The 4,353-nt window shown below is 48.2% G+C and overlaps 1 protein-coding gene across 3 annotated transcripts in view; it reads right to left on the reverse strand.

The window, feature by feature from the left end:
- Nucleotides 1-3,492, reverse strand: part of mical3a (microtubule associated monooxygenase, calponin and LIM domain containing 3a) — a 192,945-nt gene extending 189,453 nt beyond the window's left edge. For 2 of the 3 annotated variants that reach the window (XM_032524024.1, XM_032524025.1), the window contains exon 1: nucleotides 3,265-3,492. The gene's annotated coding sequence lies outside the window, so the exon portion shown is untranslated. The remainder of the gene's footprint in view (nucleotides 1-3,264) is intronic. The other variant, XM_032524023.1, reaches the window with a different exon arrangement.
- Between the last annotated feature and the right edge of the window lie 861 nt (nucleotides 3,493-4,353).

The raw sequence follows: 4,353 nt of genomic DNA on the forward strand, positions 1-4,353 counted from the left end.
TCAAAGAAAAGCCATAATATTTGACATTCATAAATTATAACATAATGACAGAGCATTCCACTTACGATTTACTTAGCATTTAATTTTTATTCCTTACAATTTATTCACTTTAAATACATATAATATAAAATTACAGGACTAACCGGAATTGTAGTTAATCAAACCACAGGAACAGTTTAAACAAAGAGTCTTGCCAGTCTTCCTTGTACCCCCCTTCTCTTTCTACTGATGGTGGGGGGGCTCAGACTGCTCAGACTCGGGCTTTTCTAACTGATGGGGGGGGGGGCTCAGACTCGGGCTCTTTCTAACTGATGGTGGGGGGCCTCAGACTGCTCAGACTCGGGCTCTTTCTCCAGTGTTTGAGTTGGAAAGCGTTCCTAAAAGTCCCTTCCCAGTGTCTGGTATGCACGTGCCTGCGCTGTCATGACAACCAATCGGAGGGATTTTAACTATTGTCTGATTTTAAGTCCTATTCTGTACATGGCTGATAGTGACGTTTAGAAGTCAGAGAGACTAAATCCGTTCAGATCACAGATCATCTCAGTCTGTTGTTAATTAAAATCAGCATCAGATCTCATGTAGAGCATTTTAAGATCTACAATTAAAACAGAGACTGTTCCAGCTGATATGTGGGTCTGATATATTTATTAAATCGAATCGCACACATTGTTTTTGTCACCTCCGTTCTGAAATCGGCTGGAAACTGTCCGACTTTACCGCAGCTTTTTGTCCCCCCCCCCCCCCCCCCCCAACGGCTGCTGCCGCCTGCTCTCGTCTACTTACAGGGCAGTTCATCCCAACGAGTTGTTCGTTGGCTGCCGGGCTCCAAGATAGAGCGACCAACTTTTTTTTTGAGCAAGCATTGATTATGCGTGACACGGTCTCAATTTGCGGGACGTATGAAATGGGCTTCAAACGCTGTGCGCGCACGCGCTACGCGGGACGGGTGGTCACCCTAGTTTCAACAGACGACGCGGGGTTCTGCTCCTCCTCTCCGTCACGTCAGATGTGTTTGCTCCTGGCGTACGCGTGTGGGCAAAACACAACCATCGTTATATCGTCTCGAAAGCTTTGACTTTCTGCGCCTCGCTCGGAACTCGAGCTCTACAACCCGCTCTTTGCTGCGTTTGCTGACACCGGCGACTGACTGAATGACCCAATTACAGAGCAAAGATACTGCAATAATGATGGAGAGAGGCGGATGGGGGGGGTTGGACAGTAAAAAGGAACTGCAGTGACATCATCCCCACTGGACAGTTAAAGAGAAGAAAAAAATGATAGAGCGGCAGATATTGGATGAGAAAGGTGGTGTTTGGGTCAAACTGCAACCGCTCCATTCCCAGCATTCCCTGTGCAACTCTGAAAGTGAGATGTACCTAGGGGATTCTCGTTCTGCCCTCGGTCTATCCTACGCGTATCGGCCCCGAGGATTGGCAAGCACGGAGCGCACAGGACAGCTTAACACATCGGGAGCCGTGTGCGAGAATTATGATGCCGGCTTCTGCAGTCGGTGCCTCCGTTACGGGAGTGACGCCAACCTATCAGTGAGCGTGCCCTTGAATTTCGCAGGCAGCAACGGGAGCTGTGTAAACGACGCGGCGTGCCGCAGCCCTGTTGATCGGCTCTGTCGGGCTCTTTCTAACTGATGGTGGGGGGCCTCAGACTGCTCAGACTCGGGCTCTTTCTCCAGTGTTTGAGTTGGAAAGCGTTCCTAAAAGTCCCTTCCCAGTGTCTGGTATGCACGTGCCTGCGCTGTCATGAAAACAACTCGGAGGGATTTTAACTATTGTCTGATTTAAAGTCCTATTCTGTACATGGGATAGTGACGTTTAGAAGTCAGAGAGACTAATCCGTTCAGATCACAGATCATCTCCAGTCGTTGTTAATTAAAATCAGCATCGATCTCATGTAGAGCATTTTAAGATCTACAATTAAAACTAGAGACTGTTCCAGCTGATATGTGGTCTGATTATATTTTATTAAATCGGAATCGCACCACATTGTTTTTGTCACTCCTGTTCTGAAATCGGGGAAACTGGCGACTTTACCGCAGCTTTTTGTCCCCCCCCCCCCCCCCCCCCCAACGGCGCTGCCGCCTGCTCTCGTCTACTACAGGCGCAGTTCATCCAACGAGTTGTTGTTTGGCTGCTCGGGCTCCAAGATAGAGCGACCAACTTTTTTTTGAGCAAGCATTGATTATGCGGACACGGTCTCAATTTGCGGGAATGTATGAAATGGGCTTCAAACGCTGTGCGCGCACGCGCTACGCGGGACGGGTGGTCACCCTAGTTTCAACAGACGACGCCGGGGTTCTGCTCCTCCTCTCCGTCACGTCAGATGTGTTTTGCTCCTGGCGTACGCGTGTGGGCAAAACACAACCATCGTTATATCCGTCTCGAAAGCTTTGACTTTCTGCGCCTCTAGCTCGGAACTCGAGCTCTTACAACCCCGCTCTTTGCTGCGTTTGCTGACACCGGCGACTGACTGAATGACCCAATTACAGAGCAAAGATAACCTGCAATAATGATGGGAGAGAGGCGGATGGGGGGGGGTTGGACAGTAAAAAGGAACTGCAGTGACATCATCCCCACTGGACAGTAAAAGAGAAGAAAAAAATGATAGAGCGGCAGATATTGGATGAGAAAGGTGTCGTGTTTGGGTCAAACTGCAACCGCTCCATTCCCAGCATTCCCTGTGCAACTCTGAAAGTGAGAACCAGGGACCTCCCTGGTGCCAGTTGGCACACAGCTGGATGCTGCAGATGATGCCGGGCTTCTGCAGTGCCTCTGTGAGCCAACCTATCCTGCTGCCATTGATTCGCAGGCAGCAACTGGGATGCTGTGTAACGACGCGGCGTGCAGAGCGTTGCGTAATGAAAAAAAAAAAAAAGCCACGCTTGGTAAACAAGGAGGGCGAGGACCACATCCTCCCCCTGCAATAAGAAACACTTCATCTCCTTCATCGTCATCGACCCACAGGAATGTCTGTTTCTGTCAGGCAGCGGTGGCCAAGTGCTCACACACACACACACACACACACACACAAACACACACACACACACAAGATACTTTACACCTAGCACACAAATGTCTGCAACTAGACCGCATCAAGCTCAGTCACTTCCACCAACTGTTACCTTGGTTACAATAACAAAAAGTGTGGAAAGACATCCCTGCCTGCGCATTGCATCCATACATTCCTGAGATGTGACACACAAACACACACACACACACACACACACACACCGAACGGCAGTCTACTCACAAGTGGCTTCTGAATGATGTGCCGGGACCAGTGAAAAAGGCAGATATCCTCTTTTCTCATCTGTCACACAGGATTTGTTCCACACTCGTCCTCCTCCCTGCGCTCCTTGTCTTCCTGTCTTTTACGGACAGGCTTAAAAAAAAAAAAAACAAGAGACGGAGAGAGGTCTGCAGTGCTGGAACTCTGTCTGTATGCTAATGCTTGGATCTGCTCTGCCTCCCTCTCTGTTTTCTCTCAATCCTCCCTCTCTCCCTCCCTCCCTCCCTCCCTCCCAAGTTTCCTCCAAGGTCAGTGGGTAGAAGAACTGCCTATTTGACTCCTCCTTTAGTGGACAAGTGCTTCCCTCCTCTTCAACCCCCCCCCCTTGCACCCTCCTACAGGCTGGACACCCGGGCAGTAATTACCATCATGATCCAGATTAACTCCTGGGTGTGCTCTTGTTTTGCTATGCTGGGCTGAGACAAGACAACTCACAGACAGATTAGGTGTGTGTGTGTGTGTGTGTGTGCAAGAGAGAGGGTGTTAGACCCTACAAGGAGGGCCAGGGGCAGCCAGACAGGACGGGATAGGACACTCTTAAGCCCTGCAGGAGACAAGAGAGACAATGAGAAAAAGACACCAAGCTAACAGCATGGATACACCCACAAAATCTACATCTACAAGGCCAGAAACATATGTATATATGCATGGCATATCGAATCTGAGGAAATAGTTTTGGAATGCAGTTCATGATGAATCAGTGACTCGTAGATTACAGTAATAGAATTTAGATAAGCCGATGATAAAGCCTGAAATGAAAGATGAGCACTATGAAATTACAGTGATCCGCCAGAGACTTTACCATGTGAAAACTATGTTGAATTTTATTATAAGATGCAGTGCTATCCTCTATGCTGGAGCCTCACAGAGTTATGGACAAGAGCAGAGCTACAGTTGTGCTCATAAGTTTACATACCTATGCTTAAGTTGACTAAAAAGAGGAATAAAAAAATCATGTTTTGGAAATACACACCCCTATGTTAAATTCCCATAGAGACAGGCACATTTTTATCTTTAAAGGCCAGTTATTTCATGGATCAGGATACTATG

This window comes from Etheostoma spectabile, chromosome 8 (assembly GCF_008692095.1).
Source record: "Etheostoma spectabile isolate EspeVRDwgs_2016 chromosome 8, UIUC_Espe_1.0, whole genome shotgun sequence".
Taxonomy (NCBI): Eukaryota; Metazoa; Chordata; class Actinopteri; order Perciformes; family Percidae; genus Etheostoma; species Etheostoma spectabile.